The 21,259-nt window shown below is 35.9% G+C and overlaps 1 protein-coding gene across 4 annotated transcripts in view; it reads left to right on the top strand.

The window, feature by feature from the left end:
* Positions 1-551: 551 nt before the first annotated feature.
* SCAF11 (SR-related CTD associated factor 11) overlaps positions 552-21,259 on the top strand; it is a 91,665-nt gene continuing 70,957 nt past the window's right edge. For 3 of the 4 annotated variants that reach the window (XM_069094249.1, XM_069094247.1, XM_069094246.1), the window contains exon 1: positions 552-1,035. The gene's annotated coding sequence lies outside the window, so the exon portion shown is untranslated. Of the gene's footprint in view, positions 1,036-1,211; positions 1,576-21,259 lie in introns of those variants that run through there. The other variant, XM_069094250.1, reaches the window with a different exon arrangement.

Here is a 21,259-nt window from a genome sequence, read left to right as displayed (position 1 = left end):
CCCACTAAGGATTTCAAGATTTGTTGATAAGAAGAGATTCCACTTCAGACATGGGGGCAGTCTGTGCAAAAACACGGTAAGAGGAAATCAAATGCTGTGGCCAGCACGTGCACCTTTTAGGGGCTGCTGGCACCCAGTTTCATGTATTTTGCATGAAGACACCCCCACCCCCACCCCCCTTATAGAGTTCCTCCTTCCAAGTCATGACTAAGCTGCCTGAAGTTAACTTTCTCCATTTTCAGAGTCTTTCTGCAGCTTTAAATTTCCCTAGAATCATCCCTAGCTCTAGGGACCATCTTATTTTTGTCGCGAAGACCCAAGTCAACCAGTCGTCTGCCTGGGTCAGGAACATGCACGTGCAACATCTGTAGAAGGCTCAGCAGCAACAGAAGTGCCGGCAGCAAGCGCAGCTTGACCTCCTCTTTCCTCCCCCTCCCTTTCTCTAGAGTTCAGTTCCCAGAAGCCTCCGCTCAGGCCTCCTTCTCTTCCGCTCCCAGCTTGCGTGACGCCACGACGTTAGGTCGCCACGCTATCCTTTAGTCGAGGTCGCAGCGCCGCCCTGCGGTCTCCTTGGGTGTCGTAGAGCCGCCCGAAGGGGAAGACACAGGCCTAGAGCAAACGCGAACTGGGCAGTAGCGAGGTCTGGTTGCTACCGCGTGCCGACATGTGGTAGCGTAGTTGAGCGGAGGGGAGTCGGGGGGGGGGGGGGGATCGGCGGGTGGAGTGAAAGAAGAGGAAGAAAAGGAAAGCAGGGAAGACGTGGTGGGGAAGCAGCAGCGGCGCCCGCGGAACAGAGAGATTTAGCCCTGCTCTTGTCCCTGCTAACCCCGCCGTCGCCACCGCCTTCCGGCGCGGCCCAGCTCGTGCAACCTTTAGTACTGGAGACTCAGCGGTCCCCGGAATATCACACGGCAGTGGAAGTGGAGGAGTCCATGTTGGGGAACTTGGTGACCCAGTGACGGTGACCGGGAGATTTGTGTGCAGGAAACACCCCAGCCACCCCGCTGTGAGCGGGAGCCTCTTCTGCAGCCAGAGGTAAACATCGGGCTCGCGGGGGGCGGGGGGAGGGGGAAGGAAGAGCCTGAGCCTCTCGGAAGGCCATGGGATCTGCTTGTGCTCGGCCGAGGGGGGAGGGAGCGAAGAATTAGAAAGCTGATTGGGGGGCGGGGGCAAAGTTTCGGCACCACGCGCGGCCCACTGGGCACCTTGCTGGTAGTGGAGAGAAAAGTTGCACCTTTTAACTCTCATTCTCCCTGTCCCCCTTTCCCCCCCACCGGGAAAGCTGTAGGCTCCCCTTCCAGGTACGCGGAGTAGGTCTGGCACCCCAGTTCCATTTCCGTCTTGTGGCCTACTCTCTCCCTACCGCCTCCCCAAGCTTGCAGCGTTAGTAGCTGGGGCCGGGAGGGAGGCATGAAGAAGAAGCGGGTGCAAAGCCAGACCCCCTTAATTTCCTCTTAACATGGAAGCCAACCCTGGTTCTGTACTTTGGACTTTGGATCTTTCAAGCCTGCGTTCGTTGATATTTTACCAGTTTTCTTGAGAAACCAAACTTTAAGCGATGACCTTTCCATGTGGGTAAGGAACTTTTGAGCTTCAGAAAGGAACTTTTGAGCATCAGTGCGTATTTCCCTTCCTTTCATTCTCTGCACCCCCCGCCCCCAAGTGCTGCCAAGCTGATTCATTGCTGCGATAACAAAAGGTCCAGATTACTAAACTTAGTGGGATCCCTGTACCCTGCTCCCGGTGCAAACTGGAAGCCTTATCCTTTTTTATGAAAGAAAAAAGAAACTTCTCCTCCCTTGTTTTTTGCCATCATAAATTTTCTTTAAAATAATAATCTTTTAAATGTAGATTTCTGAATTGAAGCTGAATACATTTACAAAATTAAATATTTTGTTCTTTAAAGCTCATCAGTTTGTATCTAAATCGGTATAGATCATTTTTCAAGGTTGTGACCAAGCCATTATTTATGTTATGCAGTTGGATTGGAGAAAATTTTTGAAATATGACAGTAATTTGTTAAAGTCAATAACAGTACAAAAAAATTATAAGAGCAAAATGAAATTGAACTCCTTTGAATGTTGTAAACACCCTAAAGAGCTTATGGTTCGGTTATGAATTTCCGGTAGTAAGTTTTTTGCATGCAAAAAAACTTGAAAATTTTAAACTAATTTCAGGCTTGTAACTTTATTTTTCTTTTGCATGAGTGAGAATGTTTCTTATCCCAAACCTATGAATAAAGATTTCTAATACGGAAAATCCTTTGTGAACTTTAAAGCTATATTGTAATTTATTATGAAGATAGAGACAAAAGTAATTTTTTTAATTTCAAAAAAGATGTATGTTAATACAAATTTAAATAACTCAATATTGGAAGCCAAAGAACCTCATCTTAAATTTAATGATTTCTGATTCTTGAATAATTTTGTAAAAACTCTTTTAGTGCAGCAACTTCACTGTCTTTGAATTTTCCTCCTGATAGATTCACCATTTGTTAGCATCTTCCATTGGAATATTTTACATTTATCAAATAGTTTTGCTATTCATGAAAAAGTTGATTTGGTTGGTAGAGAAGGAGGGTAAAACTTGATTAAATGAGATGGGAGTACAGTCTGGCATTTTTTTTTCTTATGCTTCCTCTTATCATTGGCAGTATAGAGAAATCAACAGACCCATCATGTGGGTCTGGTTTCAGCTAAAGATCAGTTACATTGCAAATATTTTAATAATCATGGTATTGTCCTTTCATTTAATAGAGTGACTTTTTGTGATGACCTCAGTGATTTTAACTATGTAAAATTGTTCTAAGATTTAAACTTAAATTATGTTGGTAGACTAGGAATAGAAGCCATCACAATCAAGGATTTGACAGTTTGGAAGGGAAATCAGTGCCTTTCTTGTCCAATTCACTCGTGAAAGGAATTCCCACTGTAACATCTGAGAAGTAGCTCCTTCCAGTTTTATACAGCTCTAATTGTTAGAACACTTTTCCTGTAGTAAAACCTAAATTTGTTTCTTCAAAACTTTCACCTATTTCTCTCAAGTTATAAACCATGGGACCAAATGGAGAAAAATCTGACACCATCCCCTGACCCCCTTTCCACATGACAACCTGCTTCAAACTGCTTCACAGAAGCTATTTTGTCCCTCCCTTCTTTTCATCTTACACTGCCCACTCTTAAGTTCATTAGGGTAAACATTTCTCTTAGTCTCCTTTCTTTATTCTAAGATACTACCTTGTTACTATGTTCTGAATAGAGTAAGTATTTTCCAACTGATTTCATCCATAAATAAGTTGATTGTGACCAAAATGTAACCATCAAGATTTCATTAACCTCATTGAATAGATTTAAAAATAAATGTCAACTCTCAGTTCTTTATTAAATGTTCCAAAAATTTGGTTATAGTATCTGTTCAAATTTCTAAACCTCTGATTGCTTTACAGTAACTTGGAGAGATTTAGTACGAGCAATATGGAAGTGAAAAGTCAGCTGTAACGTGGGAGAAATAAAATCTTAAAAGTATTCACTGGGGAAAATGTTGCAATTGCTTGTCTGCCCTCAGATTTAGTTCTGTTATAAGGAGGATGAAACTGAATGCTTTTGGGGTTTAGGGTAACGGGGTAGAGGTGTATGAAGTCAGAAGGTATGTGGAACTAAGGACATATGGCAGGTAGTCTACTGCTTACATCTGACAGATCTCTTGTATGCTGTTATATGGAGCATCATTTTTTAACTTGGCCTAATCCCTGTGCCCTTCTACTTTGTTTTTCTTCTGTTATAAAACATGGTCTCCTATAAATAACAAATACACATGAAGAAAAAAAAAATGGGTTCAGCACTAAGAGACATAAACCTAGTTTTCACCCTTTATTCTCTGAATAACATACTCTTTATTTAGGATACCTGGGTTTGAATGCTCCTTTGTTCTAGCTGTGCAAATCACTTAAATCTCTCAGCCTTAGTTTTCTCTTTAAAATAAGGTTGACTACCCACTTCATAATTTTGTTGTGAAGAAAATGCTTTACCAAACTTAAACTATTATGAAAATGATTATTGATTAATGTAATTGAATATTTGTTAGGGTATTTCATCACCAAAATCCTACTTTGTGGAGGGAGCCACACTGATAAAATCCTGTATCCCTAAGGTCTTAGAGAAGTATTAATTAAGTTACCTAACTGTCTTACATTTTATTGTCCCAGTCTTAAAGGTGAGACAATCCAGAGTAATTTAACGTATGGACAGAAACCTAATTTCTTGGCCTGGATCATAAGAAGAGAAATTGTAGATTGTAGAGTCTTGCACCTGAAAATTACCATGTGTTTATGGGTAGTAATAGAGTGTTGGCTTTTGAGTCAGGAAGACCTGGGTTTAAGTCTAGACTTATGGTTCAGCTATGTAACCTTAGACAAGTGACTTAAGTTCTCAGTTTGCCATGGCAGTTCTAAAATGGCAAATTACAGAGGTACTGATCTGCTTTAGTGGAAGGAATTTCCAACATGGCAGTTCCCTACATGAATGAAATTAGATTTGGACTCCTCTCACATAAAGTACACATTTTATTCCCTCAATAGAGTGTCAGCTCCTTGACAGAAAGGACTTTTATTCTTGTATTTGTATCTTCAGTGTTTTACACATAGTAGGTAAAATGTGATCAAAGACTCCCAAAATACTAGATGTGTTTGTATTCAAATGTAAAGTACAAAAAAATTGACTTTGTAGATGCTTTGGATTTGTGGATTAGGTTCCTTTTTTTCTCTGGTTTGGCTCCCTGAGGTTACTTTCAGTTTTGAAGTTCAATGAAAGAGGGAGATAGATTTAGGCTCAGTTTCTGACAATGAGTTCTCCAACAAGATGAATCAACATATCTCAAAGCATTTATTATACCAGGGGTGAAACAAGAATTAAAGTGAAAAAATATGAATCTATATGGAGTAGCTAAATATAGGGTAGTTCGAGAAAGATGGCACTTATCAGTTGGGGGATGTGGAAAAACATCCAGAAGAAGGTGCTTCAATTTGGCACCTGTGGGTCAAGAGGGAGATTAAAGAATTCAGCATAATGCTAGGAAATTGGAAGGATGGTAGTGCCTTTGAACCAAAATATGAAAGAAATGAGCTGCCGGAATTAGGTAAGCAGGTGGATAACTAATTTGTCAAAGATACCTAAGTATTTCTTGCATTGGGAAGGAGCTTGGACTAAGTGACCCCTGAGTTCCATTCCAAACCTAAGACTGTGGGGTTCTGTGTTAGTATTAATGGATTATAGTCAAAAATGTTACTAAAGGCTTGGGTGTTAAAATGTACAATTAAAATGAAAATTGTAGGTTTTTTAATGTGCATATTTCTTTTGCTATTAGAGCTGTACTAACTTGTTTGGTTAGTGAAATTTAAGGGGAAATTCAAATTAGACTCACTAGGTTTTATCTAGGTAGATTCATTAAAAAACTTGAGTCACTTGCTAAAGCATAAAATATTAAAGAGTGGTCACTTTGGTTTTGTGAGAAGATCATGCACAATCTATTTAATTTGCTTTTGTAATAAAATGACATCATACATATGTTTGTTTTTAGATTATAACATTAAGTTCCACAAGCTTTTGAGTTTTAAATTTTCTCCCCTTCCCTCCCCTCCAACCTCCCCAAGGCAGAATGCAATCTAATATAAGTTCTACATATACATATTAAACATTTTCACATTAGTCATGTTGCAAAGAAGAATTATAACAGTGGAATGAACCTGAGAAAGAAGAAACAAAACAAAAGAAAGAGAGAGAGCAAATAGTATGCTTCGATCTGCGTTCAAACTCCATAATTCTTTCTCTGGATGTGGATAGCATTTTCCATCATGAACCTTTTGGAATTGTCTTAGAACCTTTCATTTCTGAGAAGAACCAAGTCTATCAAAGTTAAGTCATCGTATAATGTTGCTGTTACTGTGTATAGTGTTCTCCTGGTTCTGCTCTCCTCACTCAGCATCAGTTCAGTATAAGTCTTTCCAGGTTTTTTTGAAGTCTGCTTTCTCATTTCTTATAGCACAGTAGTATTCTATTACCTTCATATACCACAGCTTGTGCAGCCATTCCCCAATTGATGGGCATCTCCTCCATTTCCAATTCTTGGCCACCACAAAAAGCTGCTATAAATATTTTTGTACATGTGGGTCTTTTCCACATTTGTATGATCTCTTTGGGACACAGTCCTAGAAGTGGTATTGCAGGGTCAAAGGGTATTCACATTTTATAGCCCTTTGGGCATAGTTCCAAATTGCTCTGTAGAATGGTTGGATCCTTTCACAATTCTACCAGTAATGCATTAGTGTCCCAATTTTCCCACATTTTCTCCAGCATTTATAATTTTTCTGTTTTGTCATGTTAACCAATCTGACAGGTGTGATGTGGTACCTCAGAGTTGTTTTGATTTGCATTTCTGTAATCAATAGTGATTTAGAGCATTTTTTCATATTACTACATATTTTTAATTTCTTGCTCTGAAAACTGCCTATTCTTGTCCTTTGACTATTTTATCAATTGGGGAATGACTTGTATTCTTATAAATTTGACTCATTGTCTATATATTTTAGAAATGAAGCCTTTATCAGAGATAGACGCTGGGTGTAAAAATTCTTTCCCAATTTTCTGCTTTCCTCCTAATCTTGGTTGCATTGGCTTTGTTTGTACAAAAACCTTTCAATGTAGTATAATCAAAATTATCCATTTTGCATCATTATATTGATTACTAAATTTCCATTTTTCTTGATTTTGGGGGTAAATTCTTATTCTCCCACTTAGTATTCAGAGGAAATACATTTTAGTTAAGAGGCTTCCTTGAAGTACTTCAAAGGGTAGTTGGTAGTTATCAGTAGTGTGTTACTAATAAAAGGGCAGCATATTAACTTATATTTTCATAGGGGTTTATGCTAGCATAATTTGCTAAGCATTTTAATTCTCTTCTCTTTTCAACTCTTCATCCTGACTTCCAAACATGTCACTCAACTGCAACTGCTCCCTACATTTTATACTTAAGGCCATCACCTCTCTATAGCAGGTGGTTAGCATTCTTCCCCATCTGTCCTTTGGAAATATGGTTTCCACTCATCTGTCTCTTCTTGTCCCCTCATCCAGATCCATATCATAGGTTCTTATCTTTTCTTTCCTTTTGAACCCCTTTTTTCGTATTCCCTCTTTGAATTCAATGTTTGTTTTGATTATGCCTAGTCCCTCTCTAGACTTTATATCCCTTTTAATCTTCCTTTTCTCTTCTCTCTGTTTCTTCTTGTTGTCTGATTGAGTTGAATGTCTTTCTACATCAAGTGCTGTGTGTATGTGCATTTGTATGTTCTACCCTCCTTTCACCACTTAAGGTGAAATTAAAGTTCAAGTGACTTCCAGCCTTCTCACCCTTCCTCATTTGTACTTGCACCTGCACTTCTGATTATCTGAGATATGTTTTTGTACTCTGTTTCTTTCCTTTTCATATCTAGTATTTCTTTTCCTACCTCCCTTTCTTTTCTTCTTTTAAGATCATCAAAACATAACAAAAATCACTCTTAGGCTCTCCATTTTGTTTGACTCCTATATGACCCCTCCAACTTTAGGTTCTTAGGGGATGATTGTTTCACCCCTCCCCCCATTAGAATGGAAACACTTTATTTTTAAGTCTTATGATTGCTTACTTGCATTTATCATTTTATATTTCTTTTTACTCCTGTATATTTCTGTTCTCGTCTTTTCAGTAGGAATGTTAGGAAATCCTCAATTTCATTAAAGGTCCATGTTTTTCTCCAATAGGATTATACTTAGTTTGGCTGGGGAAATTATTCAACCCAAGAAGCCTAGATCTTTTGTGTTTTCAATATCATATTCCATTCACTCTGAAGTAGCTGTGAAATCTTGTGTGATCCTGACTGGTTCCCTGGAGAAACTTCAGGAAGCGTAATCAACCAGCAAGCTACCTTAATAGAGACCCAAAAGATGTTAGGGTCATAGCATTTTCTGAGGATAGAAGGGGGCATGGTGTGTATAGGAGAGATGTTAGGAAGGTAGAAATAACAATCTGGACAACTGATTGGGTATGGGGGGATAAGAGACAGTGAGGAATTGAGGATAACACCATGGGTGACTGGGAGGATTGTGCTAACTCCAGTAGAGGGGAAGGTTTTAGGAAAAAAATGAGTTCTGGTTTTTTGACATGTTGAATACTTAGTGTATTTAGTATTGTCTCTCCCCTGAGCTTCAAACCATTAAAAAAAAAAACTCAAAACAAAAACAATGCACATTTGCTCAGGTTTGAAGCTGCAACTTAGCAACCACGTCAACTCTTGTTTGCTATAACCAGACCTCTTGCTCCTCTCTTTCCAGCTAGTTTTAATGGCTTCCCCTTTCTCAATTACCTAAGGTCCTGCCCCTTTTCTCCCTGCCAAGTTGTGGACTTTTCTCCTGTCATGAAAATACAGCTCTTTGAACCTCCAGATCATATATGATCATAGATTGAGAGCTAAGAGGGACCCAAAAGTTAGATTATTTCATTTTATGAAATATTCCTTTCATGTGACAGCCCCTCTCCCCCACCTCCTTAGTCTTCTCTATACCCTTTTCTACATTACACTCCCCTGAAAAAAAGTATTTTCTTGAATGGGACTTGGCAACTGTGTGGAAATGGGAGGTTAGGAAGAAGGAGGAGTTAAAGATCTTAAAGTTAAAATTTAATGTCTTTACCCACTATTTGCTCATTTTCAATAACTTCAACAAACAGTGCACTTATTACACAAGAAAATTGTAGTGGGTACTGATAAAGAAAAAAAGATTAAATTAGACATATCCTTAAATTTCATGGAATTCAAAATTTAAACAAACATGACTAAACAAACACAGCATAAAATAATAAGAAATCATAGCTCTAATACTGGAAAGCACCTCAAAATCCTACCCTCTCATTTTACATATAGACAACCTGAAGCCCAAAGAACTTCATTGGTTTGGTTACACACGTCTGAACTCAAGATCTTTGATTCCAACCCCAGCACCTACTGTTTTATCATCTTGAATGCTTCATCATTTTCTTCCATTAAAATGAGTGGAAATAAAGTTTTGCTATGAATTTTTTTCAATAGAATTAGCTTTTATTTGAAATTAGAGGAGCTTTATGGTAAATTACCCCCACAGATATTACTTCAGAGGATTGTAAACTATAATCTGCTTAGCCTATATCCCAAGACTAAAATGTCTGTGAACATCAAATTCTATAACTAAGCTACTATGTTCAGTAAATGGGGGTTGTGCCTCACTAATAAGGGGTGTATAAAATGAGTAAAAGTTTTTAAAAAATAAGAAAAACAAAAAAAATAAATTTGCAAGGCTTAACTGAATGCAATAAGGTATGTAGAAATCTATAAGCCTTTTAATTTGTACCTAATTTTTAGAGTTCAATTTTTGTTTCATTTCAAAAGAAATGATCAACAAGCATTTTTCTTATACAGCTTCAGACTTTCTACACTTGACTATTTGTTCCATACTACCCCCACATTGAAATTTATCATTCCTAAACAGTTTTAGATAGATGAATTTTAATAAATTTCCAAAACACCAAGTTATTTGTAAATGCAACTTTCGGTTATGATATATATAAAATTCATGCAAAACAAGTTTTTTTAAAAACATCAGTTTAATCTAATTAAATTAAATAGGAGAGACTCAGTCTTCCATTACCCAGTCTTGCAACCTAAATGTCCTCAACTCCTCACTCTCCCATATCCAGTTGTCAAGTCCTGTTGGTTCTACCCTTATAACATCTGTTCTTTTCACCCTGTGCTTCCTTCTCTTCTGACAACTGCTATCACCATGGTTCAGGCCCTCAATAACTCATGATTGGACTCTGACTGCTCATTGGTTTTTCTACCTCAAGTCTCTCCCCACTCCAGTCTTTCCTCCATTCAGCTGTTACATTGCTTGTCCTAAAGGACAGATCTGACCTTGTCATTCCTTCTATTCTTCAAACTCCAGTGGCTCTCTTCTACCTCTTGGATTAAATATAAAATTCTCAGAATTTTAAAGCCTTTCGTAACTTGGCTCCTCCTTACCTTTCCAGTTTTCTTAGACCTTACTTCTTTCCACATAATCAAGTGGCATTGCTATTTCTTCCACATCATGTTCTGTCTCCCAGCTCTGGGCTTTTTTCTTGTCTCTCATGCCTAGAACTCTCTTTCTTCTTCCTCTTTTCTGCCTCCTGACTTCCTTGGCCTTCTTCAGTTCTTAAGTAAAGCCCTACTTTCTTAAATCAGCCTTTTTCTGTCATCCATAATCTTAGTACATTGCTCCTGAAAATTTCTCAAATTTATTTGATATATTGTACATAGTTGTTTCAACATTATTCCTCCATTAGGCCCCTTAAAGCAGGAGCTTTTTTTTTTTTGGCCTTTCTTTATCTCCCCATTGGTTTGTGCCCACAGTGCTGCCACAAAATAGGAGCTTAATAAGTGATAGTTACTATGCCCAATTTAAAATCTGGCCTACAACATTCAAGTCAGATTCTTTAGCCTCTGATTGAACACTCTTAGTGACAAAGAACCTAACTCATGCAGTGTAGTACACTTCAATTTTTGGAGTGGTTTAACTGTTAGAAAGTTTTAAATATATATATAGTTGATCTGAGATTAATTATTTTATGACGTTTTGTGGTAAACAACTCTTTAAATTAGAGTGTAAGTATTACTCCATTTCACAAAGGAACAACCTTTTGTAAGTCCTATTCTCATGTTTTATCATGGCACAGAAGCAATGTCCTGGTTATGGCCAATACCAATCCATTAATCAGCGGTCATTTATTAAGTGCCTACTATCTGCCACATACTGTGCTTAGTGCTAAGGATACAAAGGCAAAAATGAAAATGTCTCTGCCTTTAAGGAATTTATATTTTATTAGAAAGACAACTTTACTTAGCAGACTTCTTGCCTCTTGCTTTGCTTTTGGTCTTTACTTTTTTGGAACCTTAAGAACTACGAGTTGAATATGGCATATATCAGGTCCAACACTTGGTAGCTGTGTAATCTTAGAGGCACTACAATTTAGTTAGTAAAATCTTTATGCAAATGCAAGACATGTACTATATGAAGGAGAGATAATGGTATGATTGCAGAAATATTTTCTAGTACCTAAGGACTGGAAAAATTTACTTTCAGAATATAGCTTTTATAGCTTATAATTATTAACAAATTAAATAATTTGAAGAAAGGGGTATATAGTATTAGTCAAAGCTCTGAAGGCTGATTTATTCCTGAGATTTTCAGTGTTAAGTTTTTCAGTATGATAATGTTCTTTGAGGATATCTGAAGTTTATTTCCACTTTAGGTGTTATCATATGAAGTCGGTTTTGTTGTAAGACATGGCTGGGCTGAATTTGATAATTTTCAGCTACTCAAGATTCAAGATGTTGAATTCTTTTTACAACCAAGAATGGTATTTGGTAGGTGAGGCATTCTGTGTTTTATTCTGGAATTTTGTGGCCAGGCTGGAAAAGTTAAATGTGGAAAGATTCCTAGGAATCAGTATTGGTCATTAAAAGCAGCATGTGAATAAGTACAATAGAACAACTTTCTGAGTTTTATAGTTACTTAAGGTAAGGTAATTTTGCTAAATTTGTTAAATTAAAATAGCTGAATAATCCTTTTACTTATTAATAACCAAATGAATTAGAATGTAAAACAAAGTAAGCTATAAATCTTTGTTTTTCTTAGATTTTTCCCACCATCGATAGCATGTGTATGTAACAGTTAAATACCATGTGGATAGATCTTTTCTTAAAATCGTTTGTTTCCCTGTAAAAAAAAATTAGACAAAAATCAGCATGGATTAGAATATATACTTAAACCCTCCTTATGTTTTTGTAAATATCTTTTACCTTTCATTTCAGTTTACTCCTACTTACCATATTGACCTGAAGCTTTTCTCAGGTGTCCTGTTTCTCTTCTCTCAAGCCTGTTTGCTTGATTCTTTGTTCAGAAAGAGAAAGATCATGAAATGATTTTTGCTTTGTTATTTAACCTGGATTATCCTGGACTTGGAGCTGTTTTCTGTGTGATTGAGACTTTGATGTGTTGTCAGTGTTGCAAGTTCCCCACCCTCAACCTCCAATGTTAACTAGAGCCATTCATTGATTAGTAGAATTTGGGGACATCAGACTTTAAAAGGAATATAGTAAAATGGCAAAGAATTTAGAAATTGATCTGAGTGAAACTGGTAGTATATGTGTAAAAATAATTACTTGGAATTCGTTATTATTTATAGGATATAACTATAGGATTCCAGTTTTCAAAAAAGAAAAGCAGTTGTTTATCTAGGCCTCTTTGGTGCCTGCTTTTTTTTGCTATTTCAGTACCCATTAATATTTCTTTTAGCTGACCAAGGGGGGAAATAAAAGGTAAAATTGGGGCTAGTTAATTTTGTTATTAGTTGGAAGCCCTTTATAATTTTTCTAAAGGTCTTGACTATGGGGAAATTTTTCTTTTCCCTTTATTGTGCTTGAGAATTTTTTTTTTTTTTGCTTTTTGGAGGGGGGAAGGCAGGGCAATTGGGGTTGTGACTTGCCCAAGGTCACACGGTGTGTTAAGTGTCTGAGGCTGGATTTTAACGCAGGTCCTCCTGACTCCAGGGCCAGTGCTCTATTCAATGTGCCACCTAGCTGCCCCTGAGAATTTATTTTTGATGGAGAAGTTTTGTGACTAGAGAAAAAATTTTTAGTAGATGAAAATCACTGGCTTTCTTTTGTTCTTTCTTTTCATTTTTTTTTTCTCCCCACCTATTGAACAAAGAATTTCTGCAGATTGCCAGAGTAGTTGCAAAGGGTGGTAAGAATTACATAGTTTTTAGATTATCAGTAAAGTTTATTTTGACTGTTGGTATTCTGAATATGAACATCTTGTCTGATGAGCAATGAGGGGTTATATGCTAGAGGAACTGAAACATGTCTTGACATTCTTGCAATAAGTAAAAGCAGAAGAAAGAAGCTACTCCCAAAGTATGGGTCATGGGTTCAACTTAGACAAAGAAAGGCATTGTTTGAATGGTTTTTATTGTATGCTCAATGGCAACAAGAAACATTATTTCTTGGGATATTTGTTTATCATATATTTCAGTAATAATCTTTTAGTGATAATTGTATTAGTATTTGCAAAAAGGCCACAATCTGCAGCTTATGTACCAACATTGGTTGCTGAGGCAGAAGTGCCAAATTAAATGAATATATGCTTTGATACTTGGTTATTTTAATGCAAAGGTGGAAAAAAAGTCAAGGATGGGAGTATGGGAAAGAATGCTTCAAGGAAAAAGGAATGAAACTCCAAAAGTCTAATTGATTTCACAGAGGCCTCATTCCTCTATATCAGGCCTACTCTATATCATGAACACTTTCTTGGAGAAAAAAAGTTGCTTGGTGTTACACACGGTGAGTACGAAATAACATTATAAGAAATAAAACATTCTATGTTAACCAACAGGAAAAGACTTATTTGGGAGTTAGTCCTGACTCAGCAGTTGTAGATAATCAGACCATTGACCTGTCAGAGCTAAGATTAGAGTCCTTTTAAAACAAGGACAATAATAAGAAAAGGATATGATACACAATTGAAACATGTAAACCTTGAACTGTTTGAGCAAGTAATTGAAATTTTAAAATGGATCTCAAAAGTAACATTGATACTGACCATAGTTTATCAAGAATTTAATTTAGCCAGCATAGATAATTATAACAACAATAATAGTGATGATGATAACAGCATTTATATAGCTCCTGCTATGTGCCAGGCACTGTTGTAAATGCTGGGATTACATGGGCAGTAAATGAAACAGTTCCTACTCCCAAGGATCTTAAGTTCTAATGGAGCACAGACAAGAACCTATTGAAGTACATATAGAAAATATATAAAGAAAATAAATACAAATTAGTTAACTATGAAGTAGTTTGAGAGGAAGGGCCCTAACATAGTAATAGCTAGCATTTATATAGTTCCTACTTTGTGCCAAGCACTGTGCTAGGCGCTTTACTTATTACAAGACTCATGAGAAACCTGGGAGGGAGGTCATATTATTATGCCCATTTTACCATTGTGGAAATGGAGGCAAACAAAAGTTAAGTGACTTACCCAAAGTCACACAGCTTGAAAGTGTCTGAAGTTGATTTTGAACTCAGATTTTCTTGACTATAAGGCCTAACACTCTATCCACTGTACCACCTACCTTCCTGCAGAAAAAGAACCCAAGAAGTATAGTAAGTAGATATCTGATATACAGCCAAATGGAGAGAGGTGATGGTCCCAGACAACTCTAGATTAGAAGATGAACTTATTTGTAAAGTCCTGAGTAGATAATTAATGAACAACATTAACTTATAAAGTAGAAGAAACCAATGGAAGGTAATCTACTTAAGAAATAGGTTGGCATGATATCCAGTTAAGCAAAGTTTTCATCTCAAGGATATTCAAGAATAAAAGTGTAAGGAAGACTAGAAATATAAGACAACTGGGGAAAAAAAAGATTTATAAAAATCATCCTAATATTTTTTCTGTTAAGGATACTGGAATCCCCACATTTCGGGGTGCCCTTGAGGTGCTTACTGAAGATACAAAAGATACTAGAGAGATCAAATATGAGGAAATTAGTTCATTTGAACCAAGTCAATATGGAGATCAATGCTTAGAGGTCATTAATTTTGTGAGCATGTTGAAGGTATCTGAAGAATGGGAAGATACCAAAATTGTTGAAAAAACTCATACATTATGACAAAAAAGGTGACCAAAAGAACATCAAATAACTCCTGAGCTGTATGTCTCCTCTCCCATCTTAACCTAATCTTTTAGACATCTCTGTGTGAGTAAAGGACAGCCTCAAAGGTATTAGTAGATTTCTTGGAAGATATGGCAACAGAAATAACCCTATCTAACAAACCTCTGATAATACACATTAGATAAGGTATAAAATAAGGAGATGTATACTTGTGTCCTATAGGAGATCTGTAGCAAAATTGAGGTTGAAAAAGAATTTCTGTAGATGGTGAGATCTTTCAGATAATTCTGTGTGGGCATGACTTTGTGCTAATGACTTTAAGCCCTAGAAAATTGCAGCTCTTCCTATTAAGAGATCTGTAATCACTGAAAGAAATTTGACCTGATCATCTACGTAGGAATGACTAAGTGGTTGAACGTGTTTCCCAGATTTCAATAAGCTTTTGGACGAACATCTTATAGTACTTAGATGTCTGATAGTATAGATGTACGAGTTGGACCAAAAATTGAACAGGAGAGTTGAAAGGGAGAGGAGATTGACTAAATTGTCTTTGGGAAATTCTGCAGCACCTTTACTGATGCCAAACCTCCCATAAAAGCAAAGGCCTATATGTTTAATACTAACATTTCACTACTATTGCTATTGTGGCAGTAAGGCAACAACTACTTCCTCTTTGTATAATTCTTAAGTCATTATTACATAGAAGGCAATGGAAAGATAGATGGTGGGTGTGAATAGAATGTACAATTAAGTCCCTATTAATCTGAATAATGAATCTATGAAGTTATATTTGAATTTGCTATCTTTAAAATTATAATTATATATGTAAAATGTGTCCTTTGGTTTCAGCTCTGTGGAGATATACAGTGAAGATTTTAAAAAAATAAGTGATTTTTTCTTTAATAATGTAATATAACCAAAAAAGATAAGAATGGATTTTTATTCAAATTTATTACAAATAATTTATTACTTTATTATTCTCAAAATGAATCATAATCTGAGAGGATACAACCATCAATTGTTTCTAGTTCTTTGATAGTCTAATAAGAAAGCATGGGTGACCCAACTTGTTTTCAAGTTACTTTATTTTTTTTAATTAATTAGTTTTTAGTTTTTGACATTCATTTCCACAAGATTTTGAATTCCAGATTTTCTCCTCATTTATCCCATCCACCCCACCCCAGATGGCATGCATTATGATTACTCCTTCCCCCAGTCTGCCCTCCCTTTTATCAACCCTCCTCCCCATACCCTTCCCTCTTACATTCTTGTAGGGCAAGATAGATTTCTATACCCCATTGCCTAAGTATCTTATTTCCTAGTTGCATGTAAAAACAATGTTTAACATTAATTTTTAAAACTTTGAGTTCCAAATTCTCTCCCTTCTTCTGTCCCTACCCACCTTCACTGAGAAGGCAAGCAATTCAGTATAGTAGTTATACATGTACAGTTATGCAAAACACTTTCATAGCAGTCATGTTGTGAAAGACTAACTATATTTCCCTCCATCCTAGCCTGCCCTCCACTTACTCTATTTTCTCTTTTGACCTTGTCCCTTTTCTAAAGTATTTGCTTCTCATTACTGCCTCCCCCAATTTTCCCTCCGTTTTATCATCTGCCTCCCTCCCCTTATTCTCTTCCCTTCTTTTTTTCTGTAGGGTAAGATACCCAGTTGATCGTATACATTATTCCCTCCTGAAGCCAAATCCAATGAGAGTAAGGTTTACTTGTTCCCTCTCACCTCACACCTCTTCCTCTTCACTATGAAACCTTTTTCTTGCCTCTTTTATGTGAGATAATTTATCACATTCTGTCTCTCCCTTTCTCCTCCCAATATATTCCTCTCTCACCCTTTAGTTTTATTTTTTAGATATCATCCCTTCACATTCAACTCACCCTGTGCCATATATCTATCTTTCTTTCTATCTCTCTGTCTATTCTTTTCAACTGCCTTAATACTGAGAAAAGTCTCATGAGTTACAAATATCATCTTTCCATGTAGGAATGTAAACAGTTCAGCTTCAATAAGTCCCTTATGATTTCTCTTTCCTTTTTACCTTTTCATGATTCTCTTGACCTATTCAGTAATTTTTAAAATTTTGTGTTCTTATTTGCCCACTGAAGATCTGGAAGTGATGATGGTTGTATCCTCTCAATTATAAGGATTATGAAACCAGTAAACAAGGGTGTTTTCTTCTGCATGACTTCCCAGTAAAAGTCTTAGATGATCCTTAGACTGTTAAAATATATATTGAGTTTTTACTTGCTTACAAATGTTAAATTTTGGAAGGCATTCTTTATAGAATAAGCTTATTTTCATCCACCTTAAAAATTTGTTGATTAGTGTCTCTACCTTCCTGAATTATTTTCATCAAAGCATTAGGACATTTAGCTGCTTTGTTCTCATTTGCTCTGGTCACTTTTTCTGGTAATTTTAACATTATGAAATTGAACTTAATTTTTAAAGTAGTTGAACCAACCAAAGCTTGCAATCACTTTCTTCAATGTAGCCACTTATTTCCACTTCCTGAAGTATTGTAAATTTGAAACTTGTCAGAATGGTTGCTCTAAACATTCTTTGGTGGCAGTGTTCAACGGAATATGACTAGAAGAAGCTCCATTTCTATTATTGTAATGCTTGTCTTTGTAGTTGTTTGCAACTACAGACTGATACGCCTTTGCCTTTTTCTTTTATTTCACCGACATTTTAACAATACTCTATACAATAGATTTAGGCATTCTGTTTTCTCATCCTGTTTTTAAATGTGACCTGGTATATCATTTTATAATTTATACTGTTATATTTTGAATTATTTAAATTCAAAATTAATCATGACCTAGCTATAAAGGAAGAATGTTCCTTTTATTTTTTCTCATTGTGTAAAAAGAAATGCAGTCAAGCATGTTGTATAAGACTCCCTCTAGGGAACTCTTAGGATGTTTGGATAAAAATTGCACAGGATGGTCAAACTTGGATAGGTTGGGATCTGTATTATTGAAGGGAAATTGATGCAATCACAAATTCATGTGAATATTCCTTTTTTAAAAAAGCATTTTTTTGGAGTCCATTGTCTCTGTATCAGTCCTTTCAACCATTTTTGCCCAGATTGAATTTGCCTTTGTGACAGACAGTTAAGCAAGAGCATTCTATATGGTGTCCATATCTGATAGTCTACACAGTATTCTGTCCTTTGATTTAATTAGAATGTGGAAGTACTTCTGTGGCAACTCCCACTCTGAATATAGATTGACACCTTCTCTGCAGTTTTTGGTAGTTACAGAGTTGCTTGTAATACTCAGAGATTAAATAATTTGCCCAGAGGCATATAGCCAGTATGTTTCAGTATGTAGTTTTAGTGAATAAGACTTTCTTGCTCTGAGGTCAACTCTTTATCTAGTATTCCTTGTTGTCTCTCATCTTGTTATTTTTTACTTCAAAATCATATTGTGTGGGATTCCGGTAGAATAGTTTTTTCCTTGTTCAGTTGTGTCCAAATCTTTGTGATCCCATGGATCATAGCATGCCAGGCTCATCTACCTATCATTTCTTGAAATCTGTCCAAGTTTGTGTTCATTGTTTCTATGACACTATCTATTCATCTAATCCTGTGCCATTGCCTTTTTCTTTTGCCTTCAATCTTTCCCCAAATCAGGGTCTTTTCCAATAAATCCTGTCTTCTCATTATGTGGCCAAAGTATTTAAGCGTTCGGTTCAGTATTTATTATTTTTTCAGCAGTTCTTAAATTAAGGGACACTTTATTTGTTTTCAGTTCTTTGTTATCACAAAGAGTTCTGTCAAAAATATTTTGTTTTGTATTTGGACCTATGTTTCTGTTTTTTGCTTCCATGAAGTATGTATGTCCGATAATAGATAAAAGGATATGGATAGTTTGGGCACTGTTAGCATGACCTTCAAGCCTAAAGTACAAATCTGACCATGTTACTACCTTCCTACAAAATAAACAAATACAAAATCCTTTTTTTGGTGTTCAAGGCCTTTTATAAACTGCCTCCCTCCCCCCATCTTTCTATTGTCTTCTCCTCAACCTCCTGCATACTCTTCAAACCAATGACTCTTGTCTCCTTGCAGTTTTTTAAACAAGACACTCCATGTCTTGAGTCCAGGCATTTTCTCTGGCTATCCACTGTGTTTTAAATGCTCTCCTTCCTTAAGAAAAAAGCCAACATACAAACAAATATGTATGAACATGTTGCTTACAGGATAAATTTGAAGTAAATCAAGAGAGGGAAAACATTAGAATTAAAAAGGATTGGTGAACACTTCCTTTAAAAGGTGGGACTTAAAAGAAGCCAGGGAAGACTGAAGATTAACAAAATTGAAAGTAAAAAAACAGATTGACTGAACCATGAACCCATCTGATATTTAAAAGGAGAAAAATAAAATTATGAGTATCAAAAATAGAAAACAAGAATTCACAACAAATGAGGAGAAAATAAACCATTAGAATCTGTTTTGTCCAGTTATATGAACAGTAATAGGGAGCTTAAATGAAATGGAAAAGTATTTAAAGAAATATATCCACACTGATAATCAGCCAACCAATAAACATTTATTAAATGCCTGCTATATGCTGTGCTAAGTGTTGAGAATACAAGAAAAGACAGAAGACAGTCCCTGCCCTAAATGGGGAGACAACTGAATTAGAAATAGATAATTAAAATAACTGAGTCAAACTAAAATAACTGAATCACTAAAAGAAATTGAACAAGACATAAAAGATCGGGCAGAGGAAAAAAGGGGGAAAAAACTAGGACCAGATAGATTTGCAAGTGAATTCTACAAACATTCAAAGAATAATTATAATATTACATATATGGCAAAAATAAGAAAAAAAAAAGAATCCTCCCAAATACCATTTAGGAAATAAATTTTTTCTTAAACCAGAGAGGCCATTTCCCTAATAAATTTTGTCAAAAAATATCATCTAAAATGCAACATATGAAAATGATTTCGAAATTGTTACAATGGATTTATAACAAAAAACTCAAGGTTGATTAAATATTAGGAAAACTATGAGCAAGAGAGTATTAATAACGAAACCAACAAATATCAAGATTATTTCAATAAAGAGAAAGCTTCTGGCAAAATACATCATCCATTTTTGTTAAAAACAATAAAAAAAATAGAGGAATAGTAAAGAGAACAGAATAGTAGAAAGTACAAAGTAGTAGGAAGTATAGCTCCTCCCACAGTTCTAAAAAAGGGTACCAGACTGAGGAATGGTCAGGTAATCCAGGAAAAAATTCCTAGTGGGTCATTGGTTGCAGCTTAAGTCCCACAGGCAGGAATTATAATTGTTTGTTTGCTTAATTTAATTAAAATTTCTTTGGGGTTATATTTTAAGCTCTGAACTGTCTTGACGACCATTTGACACAGGGATGTGTGTGTGTGAAATCATGCTATGCATACTTCTATTTACCAGTTCCTTCTCTGGAGGTAGATAACATCTTCCTTCTTTCTATTGCAGTTGATTTGAGTATTTATAATCAAAATAACTTAATTGTTCACAGTTATTCCTTGAACAATATTGCTCTTACTGTATACAGTGTTTTCTTGGTTCTGCTCATTTCATTTTTCATTATGTCACGTAAATTTTCTCTTGTTTTGAACCAGCTCATCATTTCCTACAGCACAATATTCCTTCACAAATATATACCACAGCTTGTTTAGCCATTCCCCGGTTGATGGGCATCTCTCTGATTTCTAGTTCTTTGCACTACAAAGAGAGACACTGTAAATATTTTAGAGCAATATAGATTGTTTTCCATTTTGGTTGATCATTTTGGGAAATACACCAAACAGTGGTATTGTTGGATGAAAGGGTAGGCACAGCTCTTTGGGCATAATTCCAAATTGTTTTCCAAAATGGTCAAATCAACTTTGCATAATTCCCTTCCCCCCTTCCCCGCCCCTAATTTTCTCTTTTCCTTCTAATTTTGGCTACATTGGTTTTATTTGTACAAAAACTTTTTAATGTAATCAAAATTATCCATTTTACATCTTACAGTGCTCCTTATCTCTAGTTTATTTATACATTCTTCTATCCTTAATTTTGATAGATATGTTTCATGTTCTTCTAATTTGCTTATGATATCACTCTTTATCTAAATTATATATCCATTTTTATCTTAATCTTGATGAATGGTGTAAGGTATTGGTTTATATACCCAATTTCTGCCAGACTGTTTTTCAGTTTTCCCAGCAATATTTACCAAATAGTGAATTTTTATTCCACAAATTTAAATATTTACATTTGTCAAATAAAAGGTTATTAATACTCATTTGCTATTCTGTATTGTAATGTCTGCTTTGTTCCACTGATCCACTTTCTATTTCTTAGCCAGTACCAAATAGTTTTGATAACTGCTCCCTTATAAAATAGTTTAAGAGCTGGTACTGCAAAACTCTTTGCTTTATACATTTTTCCCACTGATTTTTTTCCCCTTTGATATTGTTGACCT

Source organism: Petaurus breviceps, unplaced genomic scaffold, assembly GCF_028583685.1.
Source record: "Petaurus breviceps papuanus isolate PSGF00001 unplaced genomic scaffold, PetGlider_PUasm1.0 216, whole genome shotgun sequence".
NCBI lineage: Eukaryota > Metazoa > Chordata > Mammalia > Diprotodontia > Petauridae > Petaurus > Petaurus breviceps.
Note: the sequence above shows the minus strand (reverse complement) of the source record. Positions and strands in the feature narration are given on the sequence as shown.